Genomic DNA, 10,490 nt, shown 5'->3' with positions numbered 1-10,490 from the left:
CCCTATTAAAAGAGGAGCCATTCCGGGGAGGAGTTCTGTGACCACAGAGGTGCAGCGGGCAGTTCTGCTGCCACAGCCTAGATGATTAATCTGCTTGTGCTGAGCTGGGTGCCGAGGCCCTGGAATATGACAGTCACAGAAATCAAGGGGAAAGCTCTCATACACGTTTTCCACTCTCACAGCTGCAGTGAGAAACACTAAGAAAGTGGGATTTTTGGAATATGGGAGTTCAGGTGCCAGACACTGGTTGGGATGACCAGCATCATCTTGAGCTTCCTTTTTACATTCATCTCTGAATTTCTCCACTTTGCCCCCTACAGTATTTTTCTCCCAGTACTTGCATATTCTTTGTCTCCTTATCCCATCCACGTCATTGCTGCTTTTCAGATTTTGTTAATATTTCTGCAGTATATTTAATATATATATACTCTCTAGACAGACATGTAAAAAGTTTCATACCAAGAGCTTACAAATTATTCTGAAAATACTGTTACATGCCTGAATTTTTGGTAATTACATGTGAAAATGTTTGCAGAATTGCGTTGATAAAGCCACATATAGAACCATTTTTTGAAGGGTTTTAATATCCTTATATTTCATACCCTGCCTTTTTTCTTTTATTGTAGAGTTTAGTTTTTGATAGCTTCCACCTGAAAGCCACCTGGTACTGGTTTCCAGTATGTGGCGTGTTTTAGCCTGAGTGCTCTTGATGAGTTCAGCTGCACTAGAGAAACTTGAACAAGACAGGTAGTTCTTGTATGTGACTTGTTTTTGTTACCAGAATAATTTTTTTGTGTGTGTGTGTGTGTGATTAAATATGAAACAGGAAAAGCAAGGGGAATCCCCTACCCCAGGTGCCCTACAAATTGAAACCTCTTTCTAAGTACCAGTGGGCAATACAGATCAGGATAACATTCAGTCTTTATCGGGAAGGCAAGATTTGGAGAGAGAGAGAGAGAGAGGAAGCATTAATCAAAAAGGTCTATGAATTTTTGAAGGACGTGCCATCAAGCTTGTTTTTCTGCCACCTCCCCTGGCACCATTAGTTGGTCTGACACACATTACCTCTGCTTACAACCCTTCAGGCTTAGACTGTGCTAGCTTTGTAAGGTTTGTCAGTGAAGGTTTTTTGGCGATTCTGCCATCTGGTGGAGAAAAGGGTTTTTTTTCCATCTACAGCACGCAAACAAAAGCTCTTAGAAATAAATGAAGACTTGCACAAACCCGTTGATGCCACTGGAAAAGCAGGACACAAACTAAATTCTGACTGCAGATGGAGAAGCCATGCAAACTGTTCTTCTGTGCTTTCTTTGGTTCCAGTGAAGTATTAATATCTCAGTTATCTCTTGCCTCCAGAGAAAGCAAGTGCATGGACTTTTTGGCATTCCTTCATTCAGCTGGTTTCAACAGGGTCCATTTTAGCCTTTTAGTTTAGATCGCCCCTGTAATTTACTTTGAGAGAAATACACGATGGCAGTGTTACTCACAAGGGGAAAATCCCAAATCCCCCGTTGTGGGTCTGTAAGATACTGCTGCATCGTGACGTGGCTGTCAGGAGACAGACTGCAGTTTTCTCACATAAGTAAAACAAGCCTCGCACAAACATATCCAGAAATGCAGTGTGGTGAGATATTTGAGAGCACAGGTCTTCTGGCTTTCAGCGCCAAAATACAGGGTGTCAGAAAGATTCACGAGAACACTTGTTTTCCCCAGTATCTACTGAGGAAGGTCTGGTAGAACACAGACCCTCCCTTTTGGAAAATAATTGCCTATCCTGATCTTTAACTCATTCAGTGTGGGAGATGCCACAATATCTAATTTTCTCTTTCTTACCTGATGGGGTGTAGGTGAAGCTACAGAGAATCATTGACTTGGGCCTATCTTACCCTCTTCCTGATCCCTCATCAGCGACATTATCTACCATACCTGGTCTGCTCAGAGACACCTATCAGTTTTGGGGCTTACTCAGCTGCACAGCCACACTGAAATGGTTACATTTAATGGTGAGCTAGCGAAGATTCAGCATGCATTTCTTTGTTAGGCATGCTACTTCACAGACATCTATTCCCATCCACCTCTTCCTGCCCTCTCTCTTATACTGGCACAGATATTTGTGCATCTATGGCATAAATTGGATAAAGTAATGTGGCACACCTAAGAAACTGCATTTTTTTTTTCTGCAGGTTACTTTTCAGCCAGATCAGTTCCCTGAGGTAATCCTGAGTAGCTCCACGGTGGCTGGGCCAGGACACCGCTGGAATGGTAACAGGCAGGTAGGCAGGGGAAAAGGTGGGATCTGCTTCAGCTAGCTTAGGCAGCAGTACTACTGAAGGTGAAGCTTACAGAAAGCTTAGCTGATTTCAGAGCACATCACTGTGAAACAGGCGTCCCGTTCTCCTCCTTGTCTCCTCACTGCTGGCTGCAAGCTCTGATGGTGAGACCTTTTTTGGAAGCAGTGTGGTGTTGGATTGACTCAGCCACCATGCATGGTTAGGTGATATAGCTGAGCCCATCTAATGCCCTGTTGAAACAATGGCCTTGCTAGGAGCTGTGCAATCCCAGCCAAGTATTTTTTTTGAGCTGGCTTTGGGCATATTTGACCACAGATTTAGCTGATTCAACAGCAGGATATTTACTTTTATTTGCTGCTAGTATGTCAGCTTGCTTTATCATGCAGTCACATGAGACATCACAAGGAAAGCAGCAGGAACTCGGATCTGGAAGCAGAGAGCTGGAGATGGAAATGGGGAAATAACCCCTTCTGAAGGCCAGGAGACATTCAGTGGTCTTTCCCTTATCATCTAGATAACCACACCTTGAATGTCCCGTCATTACCTGCGGTATCAGTCACCTGGGTTGATAAACGCCTGCAAGTATCTCCTGTGATAAGAACTGGGTCCAAATTCCCACAAGTTTCCCTCAGGTGTTACTTAGGGAGAAGAGCACATGTTAGCACTAATAATTACTTTAGCTAGCACTAGCCAGCTTTTCCTGTCTTGCAAAGGAGCTGAAAGCTTTCTTTGCAAGATGAGTTGGGTGGATTGTACCATTGAAGACACTTCAGTGATGATAATTTGCAGTCTTTTCTGTTTTATAGCTCATTTCCTCTGCACTTCAAGCGAACCTGTTCTCTTCTGTGGAAACTTCTTTGGAAATGTACATCTTGACATCTGTAGAGAGTGTGTTTCAGCTGTGTATTTTGCATTCCACTTGTGCAGATATTAAGGGAATGCCCTTTGCGATAGCAAATACACACATTTTACTGTGGCAACTTTTTGATAAAAGACTGAGAAGTGAGACCGTCTTTCATTTTGTGGCTAATCTTTCCAAGATTTTTCCCCACACACTTGCAAAATTGTGACCTTGATGTTTCTTTGCCTACTAGCTGGCGTGATTTGCCATTGCTATTACAGCTTTGATCAAGCAGCTCTAGCAAATAAAGTTGCTCCACCTCAGACATCACTTCCCTCTGCTGTTGGCGGTACTTTTCTTAGCAAAAGTTACTGCCCTTGCAACACAGTAAGCTGGCGGGATCCCTACCCACATCTCAGTGGGTTCAGTTCACAGTCTGGCATGTTAAACTTTTACAAGTGATTGCATCCATGGGAGACCACAGCATGGGCACAAATTCCTCTCTGCTGACACAGATGGGAAAGGACAGTCGTCTCTGGAAGAGAAGAAGCCCCAGGTGGCTGGGGAGCAGTAATGTCTCCCATCACCATCAGCGTGTGCACACAGTATCAGACTTAAGAGTCCTTTTAGTCTGTGCAGCCATAAAATTATTTTATGCAAGACCAAAAAGATGACTGCAGTAAAACTAAAGGAACTTTATGGTTTTATCTATGCTGTATATATGCATATCAGCTGTCCATTTTTACTAGGTTTTGATTCCAGTTTTCAGGGCAAGCAATGCCTCTTTAGGGCCCAATGTCTCTGGCTGCTGCTTCTACTACAACCCGATCCTGTCAAGCCACTTTTGCAGAAAAGTCTTTCCAGAAGTTTGTTTCATTTCACTCATTCCTAGCCCCAAAATGTTAGTGAATAAGGAAGTCACATCCTAAAATAATTTCTTCAGATATCTTTGTGTGCATTGATTTACATCCATTTTTAAAAGGAAATTCCAGAGATCAGGGGACTGCTTATCTTACTTTTACACTCAACGAAAACACTGAGAATACTTAACTACAAGATATTTAAATCCTGGCTTGCTTAGGGACAAGTAACTGATTAGAAAATTAACCAGCCTTTAAAAATAATATCCCAATGATTTCGGATTTGTGTGACACCCTGTGAATTATTATAGGCTCTCTCAAACAAGTAAAGCTGTCTTCACGGAAGCAGAAACAGCTGATGTAGCACAGACTGGTTCAGCTAATCAGAGCACACTGAAAAATAGGACCAAGATACCAACCTTCCAAAGATCTTCCCTTTATACATGGGACAAGGAGAATAGAGAGTTGCCAGTCCATGAGAGGCAACAAGCCTCTGAGGCTCAGGGCCAGCCAGCCTCCCAAAGACTGCCAAGACCACCTACAGGCACATAAATATGTTGAGGAGTGCCTGAGAAACTCTCGGAGGGCTTCTGGCTGAGAGGCTGGTAACCATACATGAAAACAGGGTTTTCTCGCCATTTCGTTTGTGTGTGAAACCTTCTCCTTCAAAACTTGCCTTCTGAGGCTGGGCATGTGGCCATTATATCTGGACTACTGAAAAAGAAGCCTCTCACCCTGCCTCACTTCCCTCAATCCTGTTTCTAGCCGTGTAGCGTCACCCTGCTCCCTTGTCCCAGCACTGAAACTTGCCTGCCTGCACGGTAAGGCAACCAGCTTGCTGTCTGAACCAGCCATGGCTATTCCAGCTCGCAGAGGGTCAGATGCATCCCCCAGCCCAGACAGATCAAGGGGCAGAAGCAAGTGCCCAAGCTGTCTTCGTGGGGAGGAGCATCTCATCCAATGCAAACTAAAAGCATGTCTTTCACTAAATCTGCTAGCTTCCCAAAGGTTCTCAAACCACCTGTATTTTAATTTCTCTCTTCAGCCTCCAAGATGAGGTTTGAATGACACCCAAGTACAGCTGGTTCTGTAATCTTGCATCTAGTTCTATAAAAACAATTTACTGAGGCTGCCGAGCCACCCCAGCTCAGTGCCATCCTCCCATGTCTCCATCCACTCTGCTGTCGGCTGGACCTCATCGAGTCTGCAGGGTTAGGAGTATAGAATTAAGGTTTACATGTCCACCCTCGGTAAAGGCAAAGCTATGCATGAATCAAAATAGCCTTCATGGGAAAATTTCACTTGGACTTTGTTCGGGAAACAAATCTACTACATCTCTTTCCTACCTGTCAACCAAAGTCTTATGCAAACTGCACCTGAAGAAAAGCTGAAGATGTGGGTCTCTGGGGAACGACACTAACTAAAAAACACTGGCACACTGTTAATCCTGCTCACAAGAATCATCTTACCACTCAGAAAAGTGAGATTGTGTGTTTTCAGAAATACATCATAGTTGCCTGCAGGATGTATGACCACCACTGCCAGTTTCTCCTCTCAGCTGGATTAACAAGGAGGAAACCAGTTTTTGACTAATTGCCACAAGAAATGCATTTAACAAGTAAATCACTCTGGACCCCAGAAGACCTTAACACTGCCCTTCCACTCCTTGGAGAGAAGCGCTTTATTTTACAACGCCTGATGCTGTATAATACGAGTGGCTTTTTCGATTCAGCTCAGAGACAGAAACCTGAGTGGAATCAACATGTGCACATGTAGATAAATTACAAGAACTTTGATATGCAACTGCAATATATTGTAAAACAAAAACCTATTCAGTCACCGCAGTTAGTTACGCAACAGAAAATAAAAGCATGCAAATGGTTTCTTTTTCCCCAAAGAGTAAGGAGGATTAAAAACAGTATGGACAGAGTAAAGAAGCAGAACAAGGACTCGGTTTCTTGTTAAACAGCATATCTAATTTAGTTGGAGACCAAAAAAATGTCAAACTTGTCAGCTATGCAGCTTCATTTCTGGAAATGTTGAGCACATGCCGTTCTCCATTAAGTGCAATTGAAAGGGAAAGGGAAGAAGTTCACGCTGACAGATCTGGCCTGCTATTCAGATGCCTAATCGTGGAGTTAAGCATCTAAACTTAGACCTTCTGTTTAAAAAACCTGCCTAGGCGCATATGCGCTGTATATTCCTCTCAGTTGTCTCTTAATCCACTGTCTCACCTTTTTTTTTTTTTTTTTTTTTTTTTTTAAAAAAAATACACAGCCACCTCTGTTTCGGGGCCCCCGGTAGTCATGATTACTCCATGAGCTTCGCCCGATCAGAAAACACAGCTCTTTTCAGCAAGTTTGCTTTTCAGCCTCTGCTTTGTAAGAAAGTAAAAAATACAACTGTTTCCAGTGCCAAGGTCATTAAAAAATACATTCTTACGCTGTGCTTCACCCAGAGATCTCCTCCCTGTGCTTCCTGGATGTGACACAGCTGTCTACAAAATACCTAAAAATAATCCTGCTCTTTTCTGACACACTGCTAGCCTGCACGTGCCTCCCACATGTGCTAGTTACCCGCACCGTCGTGTTGGACTCCTCGGAGCTCCTTACAAATATAACCACGTGCCTTCAAATGAGAGGCTTATATTCACGTTCCAGCGAAGCCACTAACAAATCAGAATGTACCTTTGCAATGCTAATCCTCAAGCAACCTTTGGATCATCCCCACTACTTGCTTCTAAATACATAATTTGCTTTCATTACATTATGTTTAATCTGTGTCTGTTCCTGCCTTTCCATTATAAAGGCAGCATATCGTGCCCATTAGGTACTGAGCTACTGCAGCTGGGAAGGCACATGTGACTCCTGAGCTGGCAAATTACATCTTAATTCAGGTTAACCTGGCTTCTCATGTATTTTAAGCAATTTTTTTTTTTCTGGGTTGGAAGGCAGTTAAGGGGCACTAGGTAAAAGAAGCAATGCTGGGTGCGGTCAATACATTTATGTAAGCAGTGAGTACCACTTCTGTCTTAATTCCAGATAATATAGTATAATTATACAGAAAAAGCAGACTGAAACAGGAAAGGGAGCTTTCTTATGCGCCTCCTAAAGGGAAATTACAAAGACTAAAATTTGAAAGGATTAGTAACTGCTTTGCAACTCAAACAATGAAAAGGGACTGCATTTCCCCTTTCTTTAGTTCTCGCTGTACCATATATTGTTACTACGACCCTTTGGGCCGGGCTGGATCCCCTACAGCAGGGCTGACTGGCCCCTGCAGCTGCATGAGGCGACGCGGTATGCTCTGCTCCCCACGGTCCATTCGGCCTTTCAGCTACCGGAGGAAGACAGGAGCACGATCCAAGGCAGTTAGATGAAAGCAGAAGCAGTAACTTCAGCGAGACAAGCTCCGTGGGGAGAGGTGATGTGTTTTCATTGGACTAACTGATACAGTTGAAAAAAAGCAGGAGCACAGCTTTCAGGAACACAAACCCTCCTTCACTAAGCCCAGCTTAGGGTGAAGGGAAGGCGGAACAATAGTTCCCTTCTCTCAGGAAGGTTAACCATCGCTGTGGGACGAGTCTGGGAAAGATTTTATACTGCCCGAATCCAGCTATTTATTTTTTTGCATGGCATTTGTATTTTCAGTTCTTACATTATTAAAAGCTAGTTTAAACTAAATTTGTTGACTGCTGCAGCACAGCAAGAATTCACACATTTCAGCCCTTGCATTCTTTGCAATACCTGCCCGGAGATAAACCCACACCTCTCCCTGCTGCTTAGCACAGGTCTTTGTGGTACGATGTGTCTGTGTCTTAGAATAGGATTTCTCATTACCCGAGATTTTATCAGCTCCTGCTGATAGTTTTTCACTTCATGTTCTTAACCTTCTGCAGCTGACATCCCCATCATCTTTGCAGCAACCGAGCTGTCAAATGGAAGGCTGAGATTGCCATCAGAGAGCACCAGCAGGAAGACAGTGAAATTTGTGTGGAGCAGAAAGCTGGTGCTTGTGTGCATCTACCCGACTGTAATAGCAGAGAAAACAAAGAGCGCTGCATCTTTAGAGTTAGAAGAGTGAAATTCTTGCGCAAAACAAAACAAAGCTTCACTATATACCCAGTCTGCCTTTTATTCAACATTCTTGCAAACACCTGCAAGCCTACAATCCAAATTCTAGTCTTTTAAAACCCAGGTAAGACACTAACTGTGTAACTGGGAGCAAAACAGACATCTTGGGGAAGAAAAATCTTACTATGAAAGGTGATTTGAGGGAGAGTAAGGCCTGCTCTCCAAATTCCCTCACACTGCAGGCCTCAGGTTTGTTGTTAAAAGCTCCCTCACCTGTCAGTCAGTTGTCTTTTTCCCTTCCTAAGCCCATTGGTGAATTTCAGGCTGGATGTATCTAAATCAGTGCTAAATACATTAACAGTATGGCAGTGTTTAGTAGCACAGTACTGCTCTAGAGCAAGCCCCTTCTCAGCAGCCCAACTGTATAAATATATACAGCCAGTTAGGAAACCCATCAGTACCTTTTGATAGATTTTGCAGAAATGTGACAAACTAGACATGGGTTAGACATTAGCTGTACACCAAAATGTTATAAAACACTCTTCTGGAGCCCCTATTATATAAGACATTATAAAAATTACATTTTTACCTTAATACTTAACCAGCATTGGCTACCGCTAGTATTTTAAAAAAAGTTTAATAAAAACTATGGGTAGCCCAAACAAGGCTTTAATGTTGCTTTAGCCCCAGGCCATCACTGGGCATTCACTTCATGAAATGAGACAGAGAGGATACATACATGCCTGCTGAATTGCAGCTCTGTCTTGAAGGTAGACCTGCCTGCAAGACAAACCTCCTTTTCACACACGCAACAGCAGCAAACCGCTCCCGCAGGAACGCTCCGCTGGCACCGCGCCCCCAGAGCCGGCAAGGGCTTACTTAGCAAAGTCGTGCAAAACCCCATGCAAAAATCTGTCAAACAAGTGCCAAGCTACCAAAGTTAAAGGTAACACAAAGCTTTTAACTGAGTTCTCTCCAAGTGAAGGCGTACTTCCTGCTCCTTCAGGGAAAATGAGAAAAAATAGCGTATGCTGTTCTAAAGTGTTTTCAGGGATGAGGCTAGCAGACAGAATTTACCATCAGTCACTCATATTTTAATCATAATCACCTGGATCTGCTCTAATTTTTAAATGCTGCCCTGGTATCTACATTAGCTTTTTCACTGGAACAACATCAATGGTAGCTTTTTAAAGTAAACAATGCTAGAAAAAGCAGCAAAGCACTTGATGGCAGAAAAGAACCACGGTCCATCTTGTTACCATGGTCTAGTCATATGCAGACTGTGAAGTAAAATGACAAGCAGAAAGTAAACTCCGGGGTTTGTACAGTACGGCTCCAACTGCGACAGGGTCTGTACAGGGTGATGACTGTGTATTGTTAAACAGGCCAAGTCTCAGATTTCTCTTTCAGAAAAGCCCAAACTGAGTGAAATGCATATAATTAGCAAGAAAACATATTAAAGTGATTAGTAAAAACTAGAATAAGAAAAATTCCCACCAGCCAAGTATCAGTAATTTTTATTAAACTCTACTTTTACCTCAGGATTTAAAAGTTTGGCTAAGTCAATTATCACGGTGTTTGCAGTAAAACCATCTAAACTGAAATTCTCTCTTACTCTTTCCTTTTCTTTGTTGTTTTACAATCTTCTGAAGAAAGATTCAGTCCCCCCAACGTAAAACTCTACATACTTCCTGCGGAGTTGGCTGGTGCCAGAGTTACCCCACTCTGGCATCGCAACAGTTACCTTGGCTTTGCTCCTGCCCTCCTCCCCGATACCACTGGGAGAGCATCAGGACTTCTCTGCTAAGGGGTGGGGGAAGAGGTCCGAGTGTGCAGTTTTAGCGCAGGGGAAAGGCGAGACCAAGGGACTTGGGCACTGGGGCCCTTTGTGCAGGACAGAGAAGGAAATGGAGAACGTACAGAGACTGGAGCATTCAGGAAGGACTCGGGTGGGGGGGAGAGGCAGGGGTGAAGGAAAGCACACAGGCAGTTTGTCAGTGGGCAACAGTGTGCATACGTAAAGGCAGGTCCCCGCACTTGCCCAGGGAAGGGGAGGCATGCAGCCTCCCTGATTTGCCTCAGGAGTCCAGCCCCCAAACACACAAACTCCTTGAAATGTTGATATAGAGAGGAATCCAAGTGGCACCGTTTCGCTGCATACACAGCCAGACCCTCAAAGCGTATTGCAGTTCAAGCAGAGGATGAAAAGAGACAAGAACAACTCTTCTCCCCTGCAATAAACAGGTATCAGTCAAGCAATTAAAAATTTATTCCCACCCTACACATAGTATCCAAAGAAACAATACATACAAGATCTATTTATCCCGCGATTACACAAGCCTCCTGGATTTAATATTTTGAACCATATGACAAAGTTCAAGATACTTTGTTAGGTACAACAAGTAAATCTCAAAGGAGAGTTCTT

At 43.4% G+C, this 10,490-nt stretch overlaps 1 long non-coding RNA gene across 1 annotated transcript in view; it reads left to right on the top strand.

The window, feature by feature from the left end:
- Nucleotides 1-3,424, top strand: part of LOC118453053 — a 4,738-nt gene extending 1,314 nt beyond the window's left edge. Inside the window, exons 2-3 of the long non-coding RNA XR_004842941.1 lie at nucleotides 2,184-2,273; nucleotides 3,098-3,424. This is a non-coding gene — a long non-coding RNA (uncharacterized LOC118453053). The remainder of the gene's footprint in view (nucleotides 1-2,183; nucleotides 2,274-3,097) is intronic.
- Nucleotides 3,425-10,490: the final 7,066 nt, after the last annotated feature.

This window comes from Egretta garzetta, unplaced genomic scaffold, assembly GCF_000687185.1.
Source record: "Egretta garzetta isolate BGI_Z169 unplaced genomic scaffold, ASM68718v1 scaffold68, whole genome shotgun sequence".
NCBI lineage: Eukaryota > Metazoa > Chordata > Aves > Pelecaniformes > Ardeidae > Egretta > Egretta garzetta.
The sequence above is the reverse complement of the archived record's forward strand: the minus strand, read 5'-3'. Positions and strand labels throughout refer to the sequence as shown.